The sequence below is a fragment of the Jatropha curcas genome, chromosome 6 (assembly GCF_041381405.1).
Source record: "Jatropha curcas cultivar XTBG-Jc1 chromosome 6, XTBG_Jcur_1.0, whole genome shotgun sequence".
NCBI lineage: Eukaryota > Viridiplantae > Streptophyta > Magnoliopsida > Malpighiales > Euphorbiaceae > Jatropha > Jatropha curcas.
The window spans coordinates 26,013,570-26,024,323 of NC_143156.1; the positions used below are offsets into that span (position 1 = coordinate 26,013,570).

The following is a 10,754-nucleotide window of genomic DNA, read 5'->3' on the forward strand; positions in this document are numbered from 1 at the left end:
ACCCGAATTTTTATTTTCAAAGATTTTCCATTTTAATTTAATAAACTGACAGCCTGGAAATGTATTTAATTATTTAAATGCAAATTAATAATTCGTACAGTGATAAACCGAATCAAAAACCAATTGAAAAATCAAAAATCAAACGAAAAACCAAGATTTGGGCTGAATCGAACCAGAATTGAATCGAACCAGCCCAAACCTTCTAGAAGCCCTGTTTCTTTTTATCTCCACGCTTATCCCATTCCCTCTCCCTCACCATTTCTACAACACCTCCAGCAGCACCATCACGCCACCACTTCCTCCTCTCTTTTTCCTTTTCTTTTTCTTTTCTTTTCTTTCTTCTTCCCTGTGACTGCGTCTGCGTCGCGTCCCAGCAGCTCCAGCAGAAACGCAAGCCACCAGCACGAGCTCAGCCACGTCGCGCCACCTCGCCGCTGCTCCACACTGCAGTAGCTCCGCCATCGCCGACGCCTCTCTCCGTTCAAGCCAAGCAGGGACAGAAGGTTGCTCCTCCTCTGATCTGTCCAGGTGAGCGTCGATCTCAGGTGGTCCAGTCGCTTCCAACACGCGTAGTTTCGATCCGGCACGCGTAAAGCTCAGATCTAGCGATCTACGACAAAAAAAAAAAAAAAAAAAAAACTAATTAATTTTGCGGTATAAATTAATGTTAGTAAATTTTTAGTTAATTAAATTAATTTTAGTAATTTTTAACTAATTAATTTAATTTAATTAATTGTGGTTAATTAATTTTAGTAATCTGAGTTAATTGATTTAATTTAAGTAATCTCGATTAGTTAATTAATTTAAGTAAACTGTGAGTAGATAAATTAATTTAAATTAGTGTTGATCTATTGATTAATTAAATATTTGACTAATTAAATTTAATTCTAGTATTACATAAATTTATTAGGAAAATTTGATAATAATAAATTTGTGGAATTTAAATGTGGATTTAAGGTAGATTATTTGGTAGGTAATATTAATTTATAAGTTATGGGGGTAAGGTAGTGTGGATATTGACGTTTGGATGGAGGAAGGGAAAAGTTAAATTGATTGATTGCCCGATGGATGGGTTGTTAGAACTTAATAAAATGATTGACTGAGTTAATTGGTGGATAGTTGAATTATAGGGGAAGTGCTGTCGAAATTTTGGTAGAAAATAAAATAAAATTTATTATGGAACATTAATTTACTAACGGCACTTATCTGAAAAATATAAACAAATAAATAAATAAATAAGAGTAACGAATTTATATATAGGTTAATAAATTAAATGCCGACTAAAATTATCATTATTATTATTATTCGTAATACTAATATTTTGATTAGTATGATCGTAAAATCTTATTTAACAAATAACTAAACTTTGCGATACATTAGAATAGATAAATAAATAAGGAAACCCAATATAATATATATATATATATAATTTAAATTACTAAGGGAATTACTAAGGGAATTAAATAACTGATTACCAAAATTAATGAACGAATATGAAATATAATCTTTCGAATGAAAATTCTTACTTAGAATTTTATTGTTTATGTTAAAGGTTTATAAAACTCCGAAATGCAAGGACAAAGGCTCGAAGCATGTGGCTAGAAAAGCAGTTCCCTTAGAGGACAATAAAGAACAGTGAGTAGTGTTAGATAACTAGTACCATCCGCCTGCATTCATGCATTCACGGCTAAATGTTATCATGCATTAATTTATTGAGTTGCCATATTATGATGCATTATTTGTTGATATTAAAAATTGTTTGATTACTTGTGCTATGAACATACTATGCCTTGTTTGTGTGGAATTGGGATGAAGTGGACCACCATGGGTTTGTGAGGACGGTCTATGTGATATGGATCCTAAATATGATATGATATGATATGATATTTGACCGTCGGCCGGGAAAATGGGAGATCGGCGCCCCCGTGTGCACCTGATGATATGGATTGTAAGGAAAACCACAGGATGGCTTCTTGTTGTTGCGCACCTGATAATCTAGATTTGATTGTAGCCCGCAGGGTGGCCTCCTGTTGTGAGCACTTGATGATCTAGATTGGATGGAGACCACCGGGTTGCCTCCTGTTGGTATGGAAAAGAAAAGAGAGAATGGAAAAACAATGAGAGGACTGGTCAGTGAGGATTAGACCAGTTGGCCGTATGGGGGATCGGCTCCCTGGTGCACATGTATGAGAGGGCGAGCCATGTGTGAGGACGGCTCGTTGGGGTTTCAGGTGGTGCCACTGACTAATTTCCACGTGATGTGATTATATGAAGGTGATAATAACTGTGATTGCTGTTGTATTGCCATTCGTGTGACAAATTGCATGATCATAAATTTAATTGATAAACAAATAAAAATATTTTAGCATCTGTATGATTGTGTGGGGTGAGAGGGTTATCTAACCCTACTCATTGAGTTTGGCGCTCACCCCTGCCTACCTTTTTTTTTTCCAGGTAATAGAAGAAAGAAAAATTCTATGGAGTTGAGACATAAGTATAGAAGAATGTAAACGATAAATAAATGATGATGTAAATGTACAGGTAGAGTTCCGCAATTGTATTCTAGTGGGTTGTAGATGAACTGTACTAGTGATACATAATTGAAATAAATTATTAGGCATGTATCCACAGTTATGAATAGTAAATGAGATTTGCATAATATAGGCTTACTACGGGCTTCGGGGGCCTTAAGCCCACCCAGGTCCTAGTGCCGGTCCGGTCCATGGAAATGGGTCGTGACAAAGTTGGTATCAGAGCATAAATTGGGCCTTAGGAATCAATTGCGGAACATAGGAAATTAATATAGAGCTCCTATGTTGGGATCGGCCGTAACCAACAAAGGAGATGTAGTCTGGATTGAATTCCATTTTAGTGCCGGTGGACGCATCGTGCACGAGGATGGAAGGAAATCTGTATGAATCTTAGGATGAGAACTAAAGGTACATAAATAATAGTAAATCATAAAAAGGTCCGGGTAACTGACGTTTATAAAATAAATATATTGAGTTTTGCTAAACCCCCCTCCATCTATTTTGAAGCAGAAGATCAGTTGGAAATTGGTGTAATGGCCTGATCACCCAGTACACCATGATTCGACAAGAGACACTGCTTCGAAAATTATTCGAACTTATTTAGTAAAGAATTCGAAGTTTTAAAGACAATATGAAAGTGATTTTATTTGAATATTGATTTGAGAAAAAGGTTTTATTATTTGCTTATTGGAAAAAAAAAAAATGTAAAGAATTTGGAGACAACTAGGGGATGTTAAATAGTAAAAAGCTGATGATGATAATATGGTCAGTTAACTACAAATGAAGATAAAATAATAATATAAATATAAATAATAAATCAAAAATAATCATAAAATAACAATAACTTTTGGAAAAAAAAAAGTTAAAGTGTGGACCAATTTACTTAATAGACTAGTAATAACGAAAGTAACAGTACTGGTGGAGATTAGAATGTTCTTGCTTTAAGGAGATCATTTAGAGATGAAATATGTAACAGTAGACCGGAACTAGATGACTTGAGGATCGTCCTCGTGGAGATAGACAATTTGTTTTTGTTAAATACAAAAAGGTTTTAGAAAATACACCAAGTAATAATTTTCAAACTTTTCGAAAATATTTTATATTACCATTGATATTGGTTTTTGAAGGAAATAAAAGTGAAATGCAAATTTCTATTATAAGAATTTCAAAATTATATATGAGTGACATGCCGATATTTTTAAAAGTGGAAAAGGAAAATTACTTTGAAAATTGTCTGTAATGTTCAGTTACCCATAGGATGGTCGACCTAGAGTGTAGTCGTCAACTCATTAGTCGAATTTTGAATAAACGATTAATCTGTCAGTGAAACAATGTATAGTGGAAGTATTAATAAATGAGGATTCTTAAATTACTCAAAAATCCTTAGTTAGTAAACACATTCGATGAAATTCACAAGAGATAGCTAGTATTGTAGACTATTAGTACAAGTAACTCTGTGAGGCAGAAATTTTCTCAAGAATAAGAAATGGAAATCAATAAAACTTAAAGGTAGATACGTTAAGAATTGAAATTTTTTTAGTGCTATGCCTTTTAGACTATAATGACTTGTGACAAATCAGAACTAGAGGGATGTGATATTTAAATTTAAACTTTTGGGTAGTTGCTAGATCATAGGAGAAATAGTCAACTCTAGGGGATATTTTGGAGTTAAAGCTACATTAATAAAATACAATTTAAGCATGTGGCAATTAATTTCTCCGAGCTCTTCGATAAATATTAAATTAATAAAATTTAAATCCTTAGAGAAAAGAGAACGAAAGAATCTAGTGAAGTGAATCGTAAGGTAATTGATAAAAATTTTGACATGTCAGTGAAAGGAGGAAAGACCTGAACTCAGTCGAGGTCTAGATAATAACACCAGGTGGCAGTGTGCTAACCCGAAAAACTATGGGTAAATTTAAGAATTTAAAAATATCTTGCGAAATTTAAATAAGAAAAGACTAATGGACGAAAGACGTGTGAGATAGATAAGATGATATTATACTTTAAAACTTTGATGGAACATGAAACAATTGGCTTATGTACTATAGATATTAAGGACTTGCTATTATTTTATAATTGAGGTTGAGGATATTCCTAGATCGTATTAAGTATAAATTTTACAGGTGATAGACATTACGATAGACTTGGAAAAAAGGAATAACCCAACGATATTATTCTCTGCATATTCATAGGCATTCATAGGATTAAGAATAAACATAAAACAAATGACATCCTTAATCTCTTATTTACGTAGACTTAGGTCTAAAAGATTGATTAAAGACAGAAGAAATAGGTAAATTGGATATAAACTATGGTTTGGAGAATTTTACATCTCGATTAAACTTGTATAAAAAAAAAATAAAAAAAAAAATATAGGCTGGATTTCTTTATGGAATTGAGTATAATAAAATGGTGTGTGCAAAATTTTTTTTAAAAAAAAAAAAAAAAAAAATTTATTCGACATGGCAACATGATATAATTAGTTAAGAAATGGTAAGGTATGATAATTTTGAAAGAGGAATAGAGAAGTTAATAACGAAATAGGGACTTGATAGTGAATTTAAACTCTCTCTATATAGTTGGTGTACTATTTGTTTTTAGGGGATTCTCATTAGTAGGATTTGAAAAGAGATTGTACATCTATTTTTCGTTGGAAAATGGTTAAGTTGATAAATAGATGATGAGCTTGGAATAGAGGTCATGATCTCCTATCAGTTGATAGCAAGCTTGTAGAAGTGCTATAAATTTGTTCTCTTTAATTGGAAATGATCAAATAGTACTTAATGGCAAAAATTGATAATAATCGAAAACCTCCTTGAATTGGCAGCAACCATTTTATCTAATTGTAAACTTCTTCCATGATTATTGGAGCAATGATATTAATATTTGGAACTGATGGAAAATGGATGAGTCAGCATGTAGGTTTTAAATTTTGAAATAAGGATTCTAATTGGGATAGTAGTAAATTTGAATATGTGGATTCTTGTATCAAAAGACTTAATACTTGGTTTGTGTATGAGTGTCTTATTGGGTAATGATCATTGCCTATAATAGCTAGGGAGAGATAAATGAGGCGATACATCAATGTAGGGCACATGATATATAACTAATGAGATTAATAACTCTTATTTGAGCAGAAGCTATAAGGGACTTAAATTCTTATGTGTAAAGGTGAATATTAGTGTCGAATCTGTGCTTGGAGTTATGAATATTTAACTTGAGTTATGTGCTTAGGGTTATGAATCTTTGACTTGAGTTGATGACTTGTAGATATAGTACAACTCAAACTTAAATTAACTATCGTGATAAGGTAGATATATAACTGCTCATAAGAACAAGTATTCTCCTGAATGTGAATGTCATAACTTTTAGCAGTTGCAGCATTATATGAGAAGCACAACTACCATTGGCGTAAACAATTGTTGCATCCTAGTTTCTTGTTACTTTTAAAATTCGAGGACGAATTTTTATAAGGGGGGAAGACTGAAACAACCCGAATTTTTATTTTCAAAGATTTTCCATTTTAATTTAATAAACTGACAGCCTGGAAATGTATTTAATTATTTAAATGCAAATTAATAATTCGTACAGTGATAAACCGAATCAAAAACCAATTGAAAAATCAAAAATCAAACGAAAAACCAAGATTTGGGCTGAATCGAACCAGAATTGAATCGAACCAGCCCAAACCTTCTAGAAGCCCTGTTTCTTTTTATCTCCACGCTTATCCCATTCCCTCTCCCTCACCATTTCTACAACACCTCCAGCAGCACCATCACGCCACCACTTCCTCCTCTCTTTTTCCTTTTCTTTTTCTTTTCTTTTCTTTCTTCTTCCCTGTGACTGCGTCTGCGTCGCGTCCCAGCAGCTCCAGCAGAAACGCAAGCCACCAGCACGAGCTCAGCCACGTCGCGCCACCTCGCCGCTGCTCCACACTGCAGTAGCTCCGCCATCGCCGACGCCTCTCTCCGTTCAAGCCAAGCAGGGACAGAAGGTTGCTCCTCCTCTGATCTGTCCAGGTGAGCGTCGATCTCAGGTGGTCCAGTCGCTTCCAACACGCGTAGTTTCGATCCGGCACGCGTAAAGCTCAGATCTAGCGATCTACGACAAAAAAAAAAAAAAAAAAAAAAACTAATTAATTTTGCGGTATAAATTAATGTTAGTAAATTTTTAGTTAATTAAATTAATTTTAGTAATTTTTAACTAATTAATTTAATTTAATTAATTGTGGTTAATTAATTTTAGTAATCTGAGTTAATTGATTTAATTTAAGTAATCTCGATTAGTTAATTAATTTAAGTAAACTGTGAGTAGATAAATTAATTTAAATTAGTGTTGATCTATTGATTAATTAAATATTTGACTAATTAAATTTAATTCTAGTATTACATAAATTTATTAGGAAAATTTGATAATAATAAATTTGTGGAATTTAAATGTGGATTTAAGGTAGATTATTTGGTAGGTAATATTAATTTATAAATTATGGGGGTAAGGTAGTGTGGATATTGACGTTTGGATGGAGGAAGGGAAAAGTTAAATTGATTGATTGCCCGATGGATGGGTTGTTAGAACTTAATAAAATGATTGACTGAGTTAATTGGTGGATAGTTGAATTATAGGGGAAGTGCTGTCGAAATTTTGGTAGAAAATAAAATAAAATTTATTATGGAACATTAATTTACTAACGGCACTTATCTGAAAAATATAAACAAATAAATAAATAAACAAGAGTAACGAATTTATATATAGGTTAATAAATTAAATGCCGACTAAAATTATCATTATTATTATTATTCGTAATACTAATATTTTGATTAGTATGATCGTAAAATCTTATTTAACAAATAACTAAACCTTGCGATACATTAGAATAGATAAATAAATAAGGAAACCCAATATAATATATATATATATATAATTTAAATTACTAAGGGAATTAAATAACTGATTACCAAAATTAATGAACGAATATGAAATATAATCTTTCGAATGAAAATTCTTACTTAGAATTTTATTGTTTATGTTAAAGGTTTATAAAACTCCGAAATGCAAGGACAAAGGCTCGAAGCATGTGGCTAGAAAAGCAGTTCCCTTAGAGGACAATAAAGAACAGTGAGTAGTGTTAGATAACTAGTACCATCCGCCTGCATTCATGCATTCACGGCTAAATGTTATCATGCATTAATTTATTGAGTTGCCATATTATGATGCATTATTTGTTGATATTAAAAATTGTTTGATTACTTGTGCTATGAACATACTATGCCTTGTTTGTGTGGAATTGGGATGAAGTGGACCACCATGGGTTTGTGAGGACGGTCTATGTGATATGGATCCTAAATATGATATGATATGATATGATATTTGACCGTCGGCCGGGAAAATGGGAGATCGGCGCCCCCGTGTGCACCTGATGATATGGATTGTAAGGAAAACCACAGGATGGCTTCTTGTTGTTGCGCACCTGATAATCTAGATTTGATTGTAGCCCGCAGGGTGGCCTCCTGTTGTGAGCACTTGATGATCTAGATTGGATGGAGACCACCGGGTTGCCTCCTGTTGGTATGGAAAAGAAAAGAGAGAATGGAAAAACAATGAGAGGACTGGTCAGTGAGGATTAGACCAGTTGGCCGTATGGGGGATCGGCTCCCTGGTGCACATGTATGAGAGGGCGAGCCATGTGTGAGGACGGCTCGTTGGGGTTTCAGGTGGTGCCACTGACTAATTTCCACGTGATGTGATTATATGAAGGTGATAATAACTGTGATTGCTGTTGTATTGCCATTCGTGTGACAAATTGCATGATCATAAATTTAATTGATAAACAAATAAAAATATTTTAGCATCTGTATGATTGTGTGGGGTGAGAGGGTTATCTAACCCTACTCATTGAGTTTGGCGCTCACCCCTGCCTACCTTTTTTTTTTCCAGGTAATAGAAGAAAGAAAAATTCTATGGAGTTGAGACATAAGTATAGAAGACTGTAAACGATAAATAAATGATGATGTAAATGTACAGGTAGAGTTCCGCAATTGTATTCTAGTGGGTTGTAGATGAACTGTACTAGTGATACATAATTGAAATAAATTATTAGGCATGTATCCACAGTTATGAATAGTAAATGAGATTTGCATAATATAGGCTTACTACGGGCTTCGGGGGCCTTAAGCCCACCCAGGTCCTAGTGCCGGTCCGGTCCATGGAAATGGGTCGTGACAATTAGCCCCGGCCAATATTGTTGTTAAACTCGACTCAACATTGACCTGGCTAAAGAATTGGGTGTCATTAGTTTAACAGGTGAATTAATAGTTCAGCCAGTGGGTAATAAAAATATTTATAATATATATTAATTAAATAATATAATTTAAAATAATTATAATATAATAAAATAATTAAAAATATTAAAATAGATCCGTGTCAATCGAGTTTTTGCATGTCAATGGTTCAATCACGAAGCCGGCTCAATCACGGGTCAATCGGTTCAAATCTGATACTCTTCCTTGGTTCAAAAGTAAAATTGGTCCAGTTTTAACGCCAGTTGATCGGTTCTTCAGATTGACACGTCGAATTAGGCAGGATTTAATAACTATGGCTATTGCTAGTGAAAATATGGTATGGCTACTTTCACTCCAATTTACTTGCAAAGCCCTAAAAAACAAAAGTAAATATGTAAAATTGCAATTTTTAAAATTATCAGACATGTAGGTTCTGTTTATTTTTTAGAAAATAATTTTTCTGAAAAATATATTTTAGATTTTTTTTATATTTGAGGTGCTCAGAAAAATTACTCAACGAAAAATATTTTCTTGATCAAAGGAAAATTAAGTCACTTTTCAGGAGAAGTCAGGAAAATGACTTCTCATTTTTAATGGAATAAAAAATTTTCTAGAGATCGATAAACTTATTTATAATCTTATAAACAATTTATTAATTATCAATAGACTGGTCAAGGGTCACCCTGGATCACCACCACTAATTACCAGCGACTATTACAATTTATTATTTTTCATGTTGTTTTTTTCTCACATTTAACTATAAAATTTTAAAATATAAATTTTTATAATTATAAATATTTTTATAGTTTATAAGTTAATTAATTTAATACCTTTTAACTAATTTTTGATATTACAATCAAATAATGAAAAATAAATTATTTGAAATTGAAAAATATTTTTAAAATAAGTTATTCTCCAGAAATGAATGAAACCTTAATTGTAATTTTTTTTCTTAGATACAAATAGTATAACTAATCCAATTAAAATTATTTGACGTCAAAGTGTAAATTTTAGTGACAATCTTTCCATGCATACTATTTTCAAATCTCTATATTTCCTAGTCCTCCATAACTACATATACATACAAGTCTGCAAAACCTGCCTCAAAATGGTGATTGAATTATAGCGTAAATTACGATACGCATAAGATATTATTTAAAAAATTTTGTATTTCTATAAAAGCATTTGAATTTGTAAACCATGAAAAATAAATAAAAAGATTATAGGGTGTTCAGTTGTAGAAAACTGGAGTAGTTTTCTAAAACAGTTTTCCCAGAAAATTTTAAAATAGAGTTTTATGTTTAAATAAGTCGGTTTTCTATTTGAAATACTAAAAAACATTTTTCCAGTTTTTCAAAATTTAAATAAAATCTGAAAAACAATTTTAAGTTGTTTTTCACCCTTTATAACAAAATACATGTTTTCTAACTATTTTTCACTTTTAAAAAGTGATATTTTCATAATTAAAATTATAATATTTGTAAATAATTTTTTCTATAAAATATTTTCATTTGAAAAAAGAAAAATATTTAAATAAAATAAAATTATATTATACTTTAATAAATAATTAATTTTATTATTACAAATACATTATATTCTTTATTTTTTTAAAAAAAATTATAAAATGATAGAAAATATTATTATTATAAATAATCAATAATAAAAATTCAAAAACTTTTATATAAAAATTTCTAAATTTATTTTGTATGATGAAAGTTATGAATAATGTTTGTGAAGTTAAATTAAAATATAATTTTTTATTATTATCAAGTGAACGTATTTTCCATTTTATGTTTTCTAGTTTTCATTTTCTTAGAAAACATAAAATAGAAAACAGAAAACTGTTTTCTGTAAATAAACGCACCTCTAGTTTTTCATTTTTTTTCCCAGGAAAATCAATTTATTTTTTTTAGAATCAAATTAGAAATTTCTTTAAGAGGAA

At 31.5% G+C, this 10,754-nt stretch overlaps 1 long non-coding RNA gene across 1 annotated transcript; it reads left to right on the top strand.

Annotated features, from left to right (window-relative positions):
* LOC149495811 (uncharacterized) lies at positions 1 to 8,673 on the top strand. The gene is made up of 5 exons (XR_016321306.1): positions 1 to 528; positions 1,553 to 1,635; positions 2,455 to 6,553; positions 7,567 to 7,649; positions 8,469 to 8,673. It is a non-coding gene; the product is annotated as an uncharacterized LOC149495811 (long non-coding RNA).
* Positions 8,674 to 10,754: the final 2,081 nt, after the last annotated feature.